The sequence below is a fragment of the Gorilla gorilla genome, chromosome 4 (assembly GCF_029281585.2).
Source record: "Gorilla gorilla gorilla isolate KB3781 chromosome 4, NHGRI_mGorGor1-v2.1_pri, whole genome shotgun sequence".
Lineage (NCBI taxonomy): Eukaryota > Metazoa > Chordata > Mammalia > Primates > Hominidae > Gorilla > Gorilla gorilla.
Window position 1 is genome coordinate 130910534 of NC_073228.2, and position 16705 is coordinate 130927238.

A 16705-nucleotide genomic window follows, 5' to 3' on the forward strand; every position below is an offset into this window, starting at 1 on the left:
TTCTTGGACAAGTAATAGGTCTCATTTTCCCTTGTAGACCAGAAGACATGGAAAAGACAGCATATTCGGACTATATTCGTATTTCCATACCATCTTTTGTTGTAATTGATTTTCAACAAGAGCCCCTAACAATCTCTTGAGTTTGGGCCATCCCCATATTCTACAAGGGAAAATGAGATCTCTTACTACTCCAATAACCCATGCTTACATTATCTGTATGGAACAAACAGAGAACCATGAAAATCTGAATGCAGAAGTCACTTATTTAGTCCCAATCTATTTTGTGAAAGGAAATTTCTTTTACTCAAAGAGATGAAGAAATTTATGGAATGGCTTGGGAATGAGAAGATTCAGGTGGGACCATGGAAGCAAAGCTTGTTCTTTTGTGGATGGTAAGATTGTCTTCAGGCACTGTCACTCCTTTATGACACTAAGACAGTATTTTAGAATCCCCTAAATTTCAATAGGATGTGATTGGTAGGAGCCATGGGTTCTAATCTTAACAGCTGCTATGGTGGGTGCTCCTGGCAGTCACTCATCCTTTGTTATCTCTTGCTTCTTTGGCCATAAAACAGTAGTGGCAGAATTGGCCCACTATGTGTAGCTGCATAAAGGGGACATCATGACAATGGTTATGAAGCACTGCAAATGCATTGCATTTACAGTAGTACTGCCTGCTAAAAAGGAGATGAAAATGATGTTGAGATGGGAAAATAGTGTGGTATGAACAATTCCTATTTACATGTGCAATTTACATTTTTCTTTCCATTTACATGTGCAATTTCCTCCTTCCTTCCCTTTCTTTCCTCCCTCCCTTCCTGTCTCTCTCTCTCTCTCTTTCCCTCTTTCTCTCTTTCGTTCTCAGACTCACACTCTGTCACCCAGGCTGGAGTGCAGTGGTGGAATCTTGGCTCACTACAACCTCCATCTCCCACGTTCAAGTGATTCCTTTGCCTCAGCCACCCGAGTACCTGAGATTACAGGCGTGGGCCACCATGCCTGGCTCATTTTTGTATTTATAGTAGAGACGGGGTTTTGCCATGTTGGTCAGGCTGGTTTCCAACTCCTGGCCTCAAGTCATCTGCCCACCTCAACCTCCCAAAGTGCTGGGATTATAGGTGTGAGCCATCACGCCCAGCCCATTTATTTTAATCTCATTAGATTATTGTCCTTTCAGTATTTAAGTGGAAATGAGAGGAAACCATCTTTATTCTTTAAGGAGGAATACAGCTTCTAAAAGTTTTGGTTACCTAAAGTTTTTGAAGGTGTAATAGGAATGAGTTACCAGAACAGGAAGAAATGTAGAAGCAGACCTAGAGTTGAGGAAAATTTTACTTACATGGATAGTATTTTTTTCCTCTCCCTGGCTCCTACCACCTCTCTCAACATATATTTACTGAGAAAGTTGTTCACAATTTAAAGAGGTTGAGCTAAAGATCTTAGCAAAGAAATGCAATCAATGCAATCAAAGCTGGAGATTCTTTTTTTTTTTTTTTTGAGACAGAGTCTTGCTCTGTCACTAAGGCTGGAGTGCAGTGATGCGATCTTAGCTCACTACAACCTCTGTCTCCCTGGTTCAAGCGATTCTCCTGTCTCAGCCTCCTGAGTAGCTGGGACTACAGGCACGTGCCGCCAGGCCCAGCTAATTTTTGTATTTTCAGTAGAGACAGGGTTTCGCCATCTTGGCCAGGCTGGTCTTGAGCTCCTGACCTCAAGTGATCCACCTACCTTGGCCTCCCAAAATGCTAGGATTACAGGTGTGAGCCACCGTGCCTGGCCCAGAAGCTGCAGATTCTAATACTAGCTTTGCAATGTATTCATTCTGATACCTTGGGCATGTCATCAACCTTCCATATCTTAGTTTCCTATCTGGGAAACTGCAGTGGTACTTATGACCAATTTCACAGAGATGACAGCAATAACTAATGAAAGGCACTTAGATTTTAGACTTAATGGGAGTTAGTTCCCTTGACACAGCAGTATGGGAACAATAACTGGCCAGCCAATGAGTGAAAAAGCTGGATTATCCCTTAGAAATGAATTGTATCATTACTGATTATGAATACCCCAAATTATGACAGATTCACATGTAAGAATGCCAGGGAAAAGTAGCCGTGAGCTACAATATACAAAATTGTTTATTACCCAAGAGAATCTAGGTGCTAATACGGATGGTACTACACCTGTGAAATTCTGAAACCCTTGAAAGATTTGAAGATATAAAGCCAAATAAAACATAATACAGAGGGAAATGATTTTGATTATGTAACATTTATATATAGCATTTGATTTTACATTTTCAAATTGCTTTTCAGTCATTGGTTTATTCTTCACAGCACACCTGGGGAGTACATCTGTGCATTTATCCTCTGTTCACAGCTGAGGCAACTGAGACTGAAACAGGCAAAGTGGTTTGTCCAAGAGCAAAGCCAGGGGCAGGGTGAGAAATTGTTCATTCATTCAATCATGCATCTATTCTTGGCAAGGCACCAAAGTCTGTGTGGTGGTGGTGCACAGAGATGGATATTGTCTATGTGGCCTCTACCTTGCAAGAGCCTGCAGTCTCTGAGACAATAAGCGGTTCATGAATTATGCCTCCTATAGTGCTCAGACAGCAAGGACCAGGGTTCAGAGGAGGAGAGGGTGAGAGTTCCCTAGGATTCCTGGAGAGAGTTGGATTCAGGGCCCATGAGGGATGGGTAGAATTTTGGCAAATGGAAGTGTGGCTAGTGGGAATGACAGACATGAAGGTGGGCAAATTTAAGATGTTTTGGAGAATATCTGACTACAGCAGGGCCGTTGTGGGGAAAGGGCAGGAGAGTAGAAAGGAGAGGGTTTCCCAGGATGCTGAATGCCCAGCCAAAATACATGGATGAATCCATGAATACATGGATTTCAGCCCAAGGGCAATGGGGGTTGGACTTATCTCTGACTTCTCGTATTCACTCATTATTCTAACATGTGCTGTACCTAGTGCTAATATGTGCTTAGTCTACAGGTATTTTTCCACACATCAGCTTTTCTAACCTTCGCGTCACTCTAATGAGATACGTATTATTCCTCCTTTAATGGATTAAAAAATTGATGCACTTAGAGGTTGAGACTTGCCTACGATCATGTAGCTAATAACTGACATATATGAGATTTGAAAGTAGGATCCCTGACTTCTACATGGCGACAAATGGAAAGAACGAGTGTAGATTCTGGAGAGTGTACTCAGGATGCCCATCAATAACATGCCCCTCACCTTAGCTGAGTGTTGTTCCAGAAAAAATAACTACATAGGAGTGAAATCTTTTTTTTTTTTCCTTTTGAGACAGGGTCTCGCTCTGTTGCCCAGGCTGGAGTGCAGTGGCATGATCTTGGCTCACTGGTTCAAGCAATTCTCCTGCCTCAGCCGCCCAAGTAGCTGGGATTACAGGCGCATGCCACCACACCTAATTTTTGTATTTTTATTTATATTTATTTATTTATTTATTTATTTATTTGAGATGGAGTTTTGCTCTTGTTGCCCAGGCTGGAGTGCAGTGGTGCGATCTCGGCTCACTGCAACCTCTGCTTCCCTGGTTCAAGAAATTCTCTTGCCTCAGCCTCCCAAGTAGTTGGGATTACAGGCACCCACCACCACGCATGGCTAGTTTTTTTGTATTTTTTGTAGAGACGGGGTTTCACCATGGCCAGGCTGGTCTCAAACTCCTGACCTCAAGTGATCCACCTGCCTCAGCCTCCCAAAGTGCTGGGATTGCAGGCGTAAGCCACCGAGCCTGGCCAAAATGGAACATTTTAAAATCCCAAATCTACTACACAACAGACTGTCCTTTACGACTGAAGTCATGGAGATTTGTGAATAAAAGGTTGAATGTTTCTCCATGTTTGTTTATTTGCTTGTTTTTTTCTTTTGTTTTTTAGGAAGTTTGAAAGAAAGAAAAATATGCCAAGATGATTAAGTTTCACCTAAGATTTTAAAGCTCCCACCTAAAAGATGTGGAAAACAAGCACTATACCAGGATATTGTACCTTATTTCTGCCCTGTCTTAAAAACACCATGACATTTTCCTTGATTTTAAGAATACAGAAAATGAACATGGTCCTTTAAATTATGTGACTCTTTCGAAGCAAAATGACAACAAGGAAAAACCACATTTGTTTTCTGCCACCCTTTTTCAAGAAGCTGAAAAAATAGTGTAAATAAACTCTTGGTCGTGGGTCAACATCCTTACAAGACCTGCCCCTCGTTCTCAGGTTAGAGATTTCTCCTCTGCCTTTTCATTCTCACCCACACCCAACTGGAAATAGGTCTCCAGGTCCCATTTTGATCACATATTCTTTCAGTCACATGCGGAACATGAGAAGGGGTTAAATGTAGCTATGCAAGACCAGCAAAACTCATCACTAAACTGGAAAACAACTTCAGGCTTACTATCAACAGGGGGTAGTTAGCATCAGTTTAAAAACTGTGAATGTGCACAAATGTTTTCTAAGAATATTTTTCAGAAGAGTGTAATTATAGGTATAATCTCTAATTGCATTATAAATGATAAATAAGAGACGGTTAGCAAACTATATTTCAGGGCTGTTTGCTGTACTTATCTGCTGCCATCACTGGCCCTGTCTTCCTTTGTGACTGCAGACTGTGTTGTTTATTAGTCTTGGTGGTAAGGGGGAATTGCTGTACAATACTTTTGTGTTAGGACAGGATCTTACAGATGATAATGAAGGTTGCAGGAAGGACTGTTGAAATGTTTTATTTTGGTATTTGTTTCATTTTTAAAGGCTGTGACTAGGACTTCATACCTGTCTAATAAGCATGCATGTAACATTTTTATATTTGCTGAGTGCTTCATAGTCCTCCATTAGTCCCCACAATACCCCTTGAGGGTAGGTCAGTATTACCGCCTACAGTTTACATATGAGGAAATTTAAGATACAAAGGGATTATGTGATTTGTACAAGGTCACCCAGCATGCAAGCCTAGCTAATAAAATATGACGACAAAGCTCTTTCCAAATAAAAAGTACCTTATAAATGTTAGGTAGTATTAATGGGTATGATCCCAGAATGAGTAAAATACTCTTCAGGAGTAAAGTGCTCATACATGGTATATAATATTAATTCTCTCTCTTTTTTTTTTTTTTTCTTAACCTCTGGGTGACTTTTGAAATAGTTATTCTTGAACCTGGCTATGCATCAGAAATGTCTCTAGAGTTTTTAGAACATGTGAGCACATAGGCCCCTACTCAGCCGACAGAATCATAATCTGGGCAGTGGGATTTAGATAATTATGCCTTGAAAAATCTCCATGGGGGATTTGGATGCTCAGTCAGAGCTGAGAACCACTACTCTAGGCTAGAAGAGTAACATCGGTCAGGCCAAGAGCAACAACAAAACACTGTGGAGTTAATTCAGAAGAGAAAGTCTGGTGTCTTCCAGGCCTCTGTCCAGCCAGTTCACAACTATTATTAGCAGAGGAACTGCCTCCCTGAAATAATCAACTGTAATAACCATGTGTGAAATTCCAGGAAATAGTGCAGAGATTAAAGTTTATTTAAGAACCGTCAGTTTTTGAAAGTTATAATTTACTGGGTAAATTTACTGGCACACCCTTGGTTTATTACTGTGCTTAATGTTTTTATTCTGAATACTTTGTACTTCTTCATAATCAACATGGTAAGAACCTATAATATCTGCCCATTCATCCATCTGCCAAACATTTATTGAATACTTGCTGTATGGAAATTTCAGAGTGAAAATAATGATCTTTTTCCAGAAGTTTATAATCAAGTGATAAAAACAGACACAGGCAAAACCAACCAAACAAACAAAAACCTGAAGCCACACATATGATAATAAAAAGTATAATCAAAGTGTTAGATGAGGCATTATTCATAATTGCTAAAAAGTAGAAACAGCTCAAATATCCATCAACTGATAAATGGATAAATGTGGTATACCCATACAATGAAGTATTATTATTATTCAAACAATGAAGTGGAATGTATACTGATAATGCTACAATATGGATGGATCTTAAAAACACTATGCTAAGTGAGAGAAGCCAGTCACAAACGTGGTATTCCCATACAATGAACTATTATTATTATTATTATTAAACAATGAAGTGGAATGTAGTACTGATACATGCTACAACATGGATGGATCTTAAAAACGCTATGTTAAGTGAGAGACACCAGTCACAAAGGACCACATATTGTATGATTCCATTTATATGAAATGTCTTGAATAGGCAAATCTGTAGAGACAGAAAACAGATGGTTGCCTAGGGCTGGGGATGGGGAAGGATGGAGGAAATGGGTGACTGCTAGTGGGTACAGGGTTTCTTTTTGGAGTGACGAAATGTCCTAAAATTGATTGTAGTGACAGCTGCACAACTTTGTTGACTATACTAAAAACCATTCAATTGTATGCTTTAAATGGGTGAATTGTATGATATGCAAATTGTATCTCTAATAAAGACAAGGGATGATAGATAGCTAGATAGATAGAGCTGTATAAACTTGGAGGAAAGAGAGATTAATTAATTTGGATTGGAAGAAAGTCGTGGGAAATTTCCTGGTGGAAATGACATTTGAGCTGACTCAAAAAGGATGATTTTTGTAAGATGGTGTGGATGAAAGGAGGGAAGCTATGCTCAAAGAGACACTCAAAGTGAGGGTGCTTTCATGCAAGGGCAAGTTATCTGGAATAGACAAGAGTTTAAGATGCATGAAGGATGCAGTAGATGGAGGCTAGATGCAGGGCTTTTACTGTCATGCTAAGTTCTGTGGTTTGGTTTTCATTTTTGTAGGCAATGGAAAGCCACGATAGGTCTGTGAGTGGATGATCAGACCTGTGATTTGGAAGGATAATTAGAAGTGGTGATGAAGTAGATAGAAGATGGCATAGGAGAGCAGTGAGTAAGGGAGGCCATTTAGGAGGCAAAGGCATTGCAATGTGTAGGTGAGAGATGAAGAAGCCTTCAACTACTGCAACAGCCGTGAGGACTGAAACAAGGAGACAGATTTTTTTTTTTTTTAATGGAGTCAGGGCACTATGTTGCCCAGGGTGGTCTTGAACTCCTGGGCTCAAGCAATCCTCCCACCTCAATCCTCCCACCTCAAAGCAATCCTCCCACCTCCCAAAGTGTTAGGATTACAGGTGTGAGCCACTGCGCCCGACCAAGGAGACAGATTTAAGAAATGGTTAAGAAGTAGAATCATTAAACTCACCTACTCCCTGATGGCCCTGGGGGAGTAGGTGGAAAAGCATAGAAATTGGACAGCACACTATCTGAAACCACGTAAGGGCATGGGTCCTTTTTTGACAAATTATTTTGAATGAAAAAACTTTTGTTGAAATAATGTCCAGCAAGCAAATTGTAGCTCTTTACATCTGCTAACAAGGGTTTGATTACAGACATTCTTAAATTTTTTAACAAAGGAATGTATATTGTGAATCAAAGGTGGATTGAAGACAGAAATGCAATCCAACCATTCTGTGAGCACTTTCCAATCAGACCTCCCCTTGCTGAAGATGAAGCAGTCGTCATTTATGGACTATTCCGAATGACTAAGTATTTACCTCTTGCTCAGATAGCTTCCCTAGAAACACTTCCTTTGGTGTGAGCAACTTGGATTTACTGCCAGGGCAACACCTCCCATCCAACGCCCACACTGCCTCTTGGCTCAGTCCTCACCAGCAGGTGTTCATAAGCAGTATTTTGTTTTGCTTCTAATAAGAGTGTAGGCTTTGAAAAGCATCGTCTGAACGTATCACCCACTATACTTTCACTTACAAGTGTTCTTATGGGGAGATCTGAAACCTTGGCGTCTCAAGGATCAGGAAGACAGACTGCCTCTTCTCATGCAAGGCCACACCTATGTTTTCCATTAGAAGGAGGGGCAGGCAAATCCTGGGCAAGGTCAAAATAGAAACAGTCTCTCCCAGTGCATGGCGGTGCACTCCCTGGGGATCTGTTAAAACCTCTTTTGTGTGTTTTGGAAGGTGTTACGGTGAAACTGCCTGCTGCTAGCTGAGTTTGAGAACAGTGACCCTGACAAGTGCCTTACAGGAGTTTATCAAGTGGAGAACACCATTTAGAACACCACTCACCGAGATGCAGCTCTTATCTGTGCCTGTCAGTGAACAATGTTCAATCACAGATCACAGTTGTTAGCAGAGCTAATTACAGCAGTCTCAGGTGAGAAGAATCCCAGCAGCTGCCTCTAAGTGACTTCCATCACAGGGGCTTCGCAGGTAAGCAACGAAAATAGCCCCTTGGGGGATCTATAAACAACAGTTCTCTGCAACTCTGAACATGGACTCATCCACAGTTGGTGAGAGATCATGTTCAAAGGAGAACCACCAAAGGGAGAAGGAGGAAAGGGATGCTTAAAGCCAGGAAGGGAAATGTTCTGGATTAAATAAGAGCAGAACTGGGTATTTATTATTCCTTGGGCTGTCTGACTCACTGCATAACCTTATAAAGTCATTTCCTCTTTCTGGGCCTCACTGTTCTCATCTCAAAAATAAGGATAGTAATACCTGCCCTATTTATATCATGGGATTGCTGAAAGAATAAAATAAAATAAAATATGTATTTTTAAAAATAAAAGCTGGGGAAAACTAGAAAATACAGCTTTAGGTAGTGTAACTGATTCCCTTTGTCTTATTTCACATTTTACTTATAAATGATGGAAGGGAACGACAACAAATATTGGTGCTATTACAGAATCCTAGATTTCAGTTTCTCATGCCTCCAGTTTTTTGTGGTTTGCACATCTTCAGATTTGCCTCTCCTTCCCCAATTTGTTCTCAGCATCAGTTCTGGGGTAAACTCAGGCTCCAGTTTGAGGAGGAGAGGAAGATCCCAAGAATCTGAAGAGGCCAAGCCCCTGTATTTTTTTAGTCTCTTGTCTTTGTGTCTCCTGCTGCAGCCCACATCTCGAGGGCCTCCTCCCAAGTCCTGAAGGTGTATCCTGCCTGTGGTATACCTGGTTTGCTGGGGACGTTGGCCCTGAATGAGAATTTCTAATGTCAAATTGGGACTTAAGAAGACATCTCTAGAATAGAACCAAAAAGAATCTGTAACAATGTGCCCTAAACATGTCTTAGGCTGGGTCTGTAACTACATTCTTGTTCCTGCTGAAAATCGCAGCATCCTTCTAACCAAGCAAGGCACGTCCACTTATCTGATGGTGCTGTCAGTGACAGAAAGGGATCATATTATGGATTTGGCAGGGAGGAAAAATATTTATTTCCAAATTTTGAAGATTTATCTTTTCCAGATATGCAAAACCAGTCAGAATATTAAAAAAAAAATCAATGAAAAGTGATCATGTTTTGTGAGCAGAAGGAACCATTCTTGAATTCAAAATAATAATGAAGACTTATAAGGATCTCAAATCCGTGATAAAACAAATGATTTGACAATAGCAAGTGAGTAGGACTACCAAACCCTTAACTGCCTCCTTATGGTGAAGCAATGTCTCCATTTAATGAATGTGTTCCGTTAAATGTTTAAATTTCCCCCTTTTTCTTTTCTCCTCTCCGCTGTTTAGTTTTTTTCAATGTTCAGCATAACTAAAAAGTCTTAAGTAGGGAATTGCACATAATTATAGGCTCCACACCAATGACAAAGTCATGCCTCTTCTTAAGTATTCATAATCATTTTTGTACTCTTCTTTCCTCCTCTGGACAATTTAGTTAGAATGACAGCAGTGTCCTTTATTTCTCTTGAAGGCATCTGCTGGTCTCACTTTGTGTACAGGTCATAAAACATCAAGAAACACAGTAATGTATTTTTCATGTAGTCACATATACATAAATTTTTAAAAAACACTGCTTTAAATGAATAGAACAAAAGTGGGAGGGAGTAACTAAATTTTATCTATTAAAGTTATTTGGTGAGGTAAGGATGTTTAAAAGACTATCTTTCCAACTCAAAGGCTGTGACCACCCTGAACGTGCTGGCTTGTCCTGCCAGCTGACAGGTTGTTTTGTGCTGTTAGGTGTCAACTCAGTGACATCCTTTGCTCTCTCAACTTTTCCTTTATTACTGGCTTAGTGAAATCTGACACTGATAAGAACCCTAACTTGAGAATGCTTCACAGAGCAGGATCATTGCCAAATTCAGGAGTCTTGCTAGTTTGCAAGATGAGAGAATCCACGCAGAACAAAAGGCTGATACTAGAAGTCAGCAATCACAATGGGAATCAATCCCACAATCTGATTTCTAAATATCTTAATCTCCTCTGACCTTAAAAGAGTGAAATTGGCCTAATTTTGAGAATATCTTTACAAGAAAACACAGGGTAAGGTAGAGTGAAATCCTAAAACATAGCTCTTCTGGCAGTTCTTTCCCAACTTCTGACATCTCTTTTTTACCCAGATTATGCATCAATGCCCATTTTCTCTTTGTAGCATTAAATTCATAACAAAGAACATACAGCAAATGCCTCATTTACCAGGTCCACGATTAAGTCTTTCTGAATACAGGACTTTCTCAGGTGACAGTTAACCTAGTCTCATGATGCAAATGTACATTTTAACTCATTTTTAAGGGAAGCGTTTTCTAAAATTTATTTCCCTCTCTGTTGCCTTAGTGGCCAGGCCACGGGTTGACCTTGTTGTGAGGACTCAGGATCACCACTGAGGTCTTCTGTGCAATGCAATGCTGCAACAAAGCCATCACGGTTTCTAAGGAGAGCTGGGTCACAGTGTATTCTAAGTAGCACAATGAGGCCATGGGCTCAATTTGCCTTTAACTTGTATCATCTAAACTTTTTGGTGTTCTCAAATCATTAACAAAAGTTCCAATTAATATTTGGCCTACAGTATTTCTAAGGATAGAAAGTTTTCCATCAGGAATTCAGTTCAAATATACCATTTCAGCATAAAGAAGGGATGCCCATGACTCTCAATATAGGCCTATGGTTGGATTCTTCTTATTACTACTAGTCTATTAGCTGGCACTCCTATGTGCTGCTTCTCCTCTTTTGTATGACATTAATATTAATATTAATATTTCCCCTTTCCCTGAAGCTTTATGTCTTTGTAGACTTTAGAATTCAGAGGTTTAGCTTTGGTAGTCATCTTTGAACCTGAGAGAGGAGGTAAAATGCAAAATGTCAGTGCCTAAGCTGAAGACCGATCGAATGAGGCCATTCTCTCTTGATTATGTCTCCATGCTCAACATGAATTTCTGTGTCAATAGACAGGTACCAAATCTGTTCCAGGTGCAGGATTTTGGGTCACAGCATCAAAGTATCCTGTCTCTATGGTGAACAAGAGTCATGGGTCTGGTGTGCATATCTGTGGACTATAATGGGTTACTATGGTTTACTCTCCAGTGTCAGGGTCACTTTTGAGGCCTCTGAACTCTCCTCCCCACAATTCAGCCAAAAGACAGGTAGAATGTTATGGCTACCTCATTCTATGCTTTTTTTTTTTTTTTCCTTTTTCTGGAGAACGGGGTCTTGCTATATTGCCCAGGCAGGTCTCGAACTCCTGGGCTCAAGCTATACTCCCGCCTCTTGCCTCCCTGAGAGCTGGGATTACAGGCATGAGCCACCGTGCCCGGCCGGCTACCTCATTCTAGTACTGCCCCAACACTGCCTGCCATTTTTGGGTGCTCAGCTAATCAATTACCTCTGGTCTTTAGCTCCTTTCTGGATGTCGTTTCTTAGTGGGTCAAATGAGATATATAAAAACTTCCTAAAAAATGGATACTTTGCTGTCTTTTCTGTATCTTTCAGTCATCATCCCACCGCAATTTTCTTTTAGTTTACCCCTTCCATCTCCACAAAAATTGTTTTCAATAAGGTCAAGGAAACATTTGTATTCATTTTCTATTGCTGCTGTACCAAATTATCACAAACTTGGCTTAAAACAACACAAATTTATTCTCTTATAGTTCTATAGGCCAGAAGTCAGAAATCAGTTTCACAGAACTAAAGTAAACTTGTCAGCAGGGCTTGCTCCTTCGGGAGGCTATAGGGGATAATCTGTTTTCTTTTTCTTTTCTTAGCTTCTGGAGGCCATTCACATTCCTTGGCTCATGGCCGCTTTCTTGTATCACTCCAACCTTTTGCTTCCATTGTCGAATCTCCTACTCTCTTTTCCCTAGTCAAATCTCCTTCTGACTCCCTCTTATAGAGACACCTGTGATTACATTAGGACCTGCCTAGATAATGCAATATAATTTTCCCATCTCAAGATCCTTAACTTAAATCTGCAAAGTCCTTTATGCATTTAAGTAACAGGTTCCAGGAATTAGGACCTGGATATCTTTGGGGACTATTCTTCCTATAGCAGCACTGATTTTCTAATTTTCAAATCTGATGTCTTCTGTTCAGTCCTCATCCTAACTCTCTGGCTATTTGATACTGTCAATTACTCTGGGAAAAGCTCCTCCCTGACTTTCATGATTATTTTCCTCTGATACGATATCTTTATTGTCTGTCTCTCCCTTAAAATGCAAGACTCTGAGAGTAGGAATCCTGGCTATCTTGTTTGTTGTTTTATCCCGAGTGCTTGGAATAATACCTGCCACTATCAAATCACAAAAGGCATCATGTAATGTAAATTGGATGAGCTTCTCCCATTCCTAGTTCCACCACCACTCTCTCATTTTCCTTCACTAGCAACTTCCTCTATTCTCATGGGTCAAGATTAGTATTCTCCATGGTTTGGGAATAGCTTGCTTTTCTCCTTATATGCCAGGTGGCCACATTTCCAACCATACTCAGTGGGCTCTCAAATGTATACCTTAACCCCAGACCTTTGTTTTGCACTTCTATCTTTACCTTGATATCCCACAAGCATGGAGAATTCACCATGTCTTATCTTTCCCATCCACCAAGCACAGCCCAAAACTAACTTTTCCTTCCTCTTATATTCTCTGCCTCAGGGAATAAAAAGTATCAGAATTCACCCAGTAGTGTAAGCAAGAAAACTGGGAGTTATCCCAGAATCCATGCTTTCTCTCTACTCCCCTCTCCACATCACTACCGACCCATCCAGTCAGTCATGAAGTTTTGTCAACCTCACTCCTAAATATCTCCTGATATCTCTTTCTGTCTGACTTCCATTGCTTTGGTTCATGTCCTTATTACTCCTATGGAGTAGGATATAAGTGAACTTACCAATGTGTCCCTCCTGACTTCTCTTGAGTATGGTAGAATGTCACCCTCTTAAGCTTTTTGGAGGTGTGCCAGAGTTGCTGGTCATTGCCTGTCCTGCTTCTGGCCTCTGCCAGTGGGCAGTGACTGTGATTTGCATACCGCTTCCATAGCCAGTTGGCCCAGGGATAGGCTTCTGTCCTAAAGGTGGCTCCTTCTATAGATTTGGTCAGCCAACTTAGGTCATGGGTGCCTGGTTGTAAAATATAAGCTGAGTAAAATTCCTCTTTTAGGATTTCAGAACAGAGAAGCCTGAGAGGTTCAGGGTGCTGTATTGCTGAACAGAAAGGTTAGCAGTAATGATGGGCATGAGCAGGCTGCAGCTATGAGGAAGCAGATAGTGTGTGTAAGCAGGGGAGCTGTGAGCCAGGAGAGAACAAGGAAGAAAATAAGCCAAGGCACTGTGAGAAGGGTGATGTTTCAGTTTTGGGTGGTTCTTTAATTGTACTTCTGAAGCCTGGCTGTATTGTGATTCCTACTGTCAGATGTCCATGAGATTGCTGCATTATTTAAAAAACCCCAGTCGGAGTATACCCTTGTTTCGTGCAATAAACTGGCCAAAGAGCTATGTGTTCCAGTAAGCTCATAATGTTATGAAGAGACATGTGGAAGAAAGAGGCACTATTCTAGAGCAGCAATATGAAGTCCCAAACTATTCCACTCCTTCATAAGGCATTAGCTTGAAGGGGGGAAAAAAGGAAGGTTGTATCACCTTTTCCTTTGGAGGTGAATGATGAGCTTCTTATATCAAAATTAATCTTTATATAAAAACAAATTGATCTTTGCAAACATAATTTCAGAAAGGAAAAGTAATTGCTGCTACAAACATCACATGAAAATCACAGTAATACGTCACATAACACTGATACTTGTCAGTGGGATAATCAAACCACCTTTTAGATGCCATGTTTCTAGGTATCTACCTTTCATTTTGCCAGCTGTTGGGACCCATGGGTTTGCTGAAGATCTGCAGGATTCCTAGTCACATGACCATATTCCTCTCTGAAATAAGAATTGATGAGCAAGTTTATTGAAGAGCTATAGGTTAAAACCAACATTAGGTATATGTAACCAATACTCTAAATATGGGATACCTTCAGAAAGCATCTTTCTGTCTCCCTCTATCCCTATATATTTGGTGGATGAATTTTTCGCTGTTTAGGATAAAAACAACAGGTCATATCAGGACTCTTGAACATTCTCAGGCAATAGAATGCCCCATAGTCACTTGAAATTGTTTTTGGTGCATCTAATCCCATGTCATAATCAAAACTTAAGACTTGGTTTAAAGTTAAGTTGTATCTTTTCCCCGACTGAGAAGCCATGTGGGGGTGGGAAGCTGAGGAAGGGGAGCGTCTTCTCCTTGTTCCTGGCAGCTTCTGATCCTTCTAGGGTTGCTATGGGAGAAAGAAAAAGTGGAGACGGGTGAGAATGTTCTTATTTCAGTGGTGGAGTTGTATACTGGCCTACTTTCTGGACCCAATAAACAGTTAAAGCAGACCACACTTGGTACAGGCTGTGCAGGTTATTGGGAGACTGTACTGATTACTGGCGATGTCTTGCCTGCAGTTCCCTGATGTGGGCAAACGGGCTCTCCATTTGAGCAGACCCCTCAGCCCCTCGGAACCCAGTGTTTCCCTCTGGGTCTCCCCTTCTGAGGCCTGCCTGCAACGAAGGCGCCCTCATACCAGTCCCCTCTCACATTTGGTTCATATTTGGTCCATGAGGACACACACACACACACACACACACACACACACACACACACAAACTTACTTTACTTCCCTGGGACAAACTCAGAGAAACAGCATCAGCTGCCTTCACTGTACAGCCAAAGCTGCTTGCTAAACTATCTCTTGCCTGATTTCCCAGGAGAGTTAGACCGCTATGTTCTTCTTACCCAAGGACATACATTCGCTTTCCAGTGAGTCCAACTTATGCCCCTCCCTCTTGATATGAAGTGACTCCCAACCTTTCTACTTTGGTAGAAAATAAGTGAGAGGACATCTTATTTTTAAAAAACTCTTCCAAAGATTCTCTCTCCCAGGTCTATAATAATCCTCCACGTGATTTAGTATTTCCTTGAAATGTAGCATCTATTGTTTCTTAGTGCCTTAGCCAGAACTTTAGTTTGAGCATCCTATATCATGGGATTCTTGTTTGAAATTCTAGTGTCAGAAATTTGTTGCTGAAATACTGTTTCACCTTTAGTCTCTGCACTTCCTGCACACTATAACCACGTGGTTATACTCAGGTAAGAAGTGCTCCAAGAGAACAAACATCTCTAGGCTTTCTGGCCAGCCATGCTTTTTGAAGGGAACCAATGGATTTTCTCCATCTTAGTTGAGCAGACACTGAAAGAAACTCTTGGAACCTTTCCAACTGGTGGTCTAGGAGAAGGATCAGCAACCTGGAACCTAGGGGCTACACAATTCTCACCCTGCCTGAAGAAGGCAGGAATGAACACAGGACACCCAGACACACAAGTGGAGGACTTTGTGGCATCCCTGGTTGTATTGAGAGTGGGATTGTCCTGCAGGACTACTAGAAGGGACTGTTGAGCTCAGCAGGCTTAAGAACAGGAAGAAGGACTGCAACAGGCTGGGGTAGGGAGGCCAGACACCCCTGAGTAGTCAGGAGTCAGAAGGACTGACTATGGATAAAGGCAGGAAGCATGGGAGGCTACTGATGCTGGGCTAAAAGCACATTAGCTAAGGCCTTCACAATATGGATCCCAATCTACCTTGCCAGTCTCATCTCCTTCACTCTCCTCCCCTTTACTCCAGCCACACAAAGCCACCTAGCATTTCCTGAATATGCTGTGTCCTTCCACACCCTCATATTTTACATATACTGTTCCCTTGTAGAATACCCTCCTTACTCCCAATCCCCATCCATTGCTTTATTCAGCCATCAAGACCTAGCTTAAGTCTAATTTTCTGTGAATCATTCCTGCTACTTTTCCCACCTGGTATCATTTGACATGTGTCAGTTCCAGCCCTCATTGCACTATGCTGTGCTTTATTCACTTGTCTCTCCTTGCTCCTTAATAGATAGTGAGTATCTCAAAGACAAGGACTATGATTTATTCATTTCTGTACTTCCATCACCTACTACGGTGCTTCAATGCTGTAAGGACTTGTATTCATTCTCTACTGCTATGTAACAAATTATCATACATTTAGCAGTTTAAAACAAGACATATTTATTGTCTTTCAGTTTCTGTAAACCATAAGTCTAGGCTTGGTGTGGCTGGATTCTTGGATTAGAGTCTCACTGAGCTGAAATCCAGATGTTGGTCAAGGCTGCAGTTCTCATCTGTCGTTGTGGATCTCTTCTAAGCTTACTGATTATTGGCAGAATTCATTTCCTTGAAGCTATAGGACTGATGTCCCCATCTTCCTGCTAGTTTTTGGCCAAGAATTACTCAGTTCCCAGAGGCTACCCAGTTTCTTGCCATGTGGTTCCACTAGGCAATTCACATGATGCTTGCTTTCTTCCAGGCTTGCTAGAGCACGTCTCTCTAC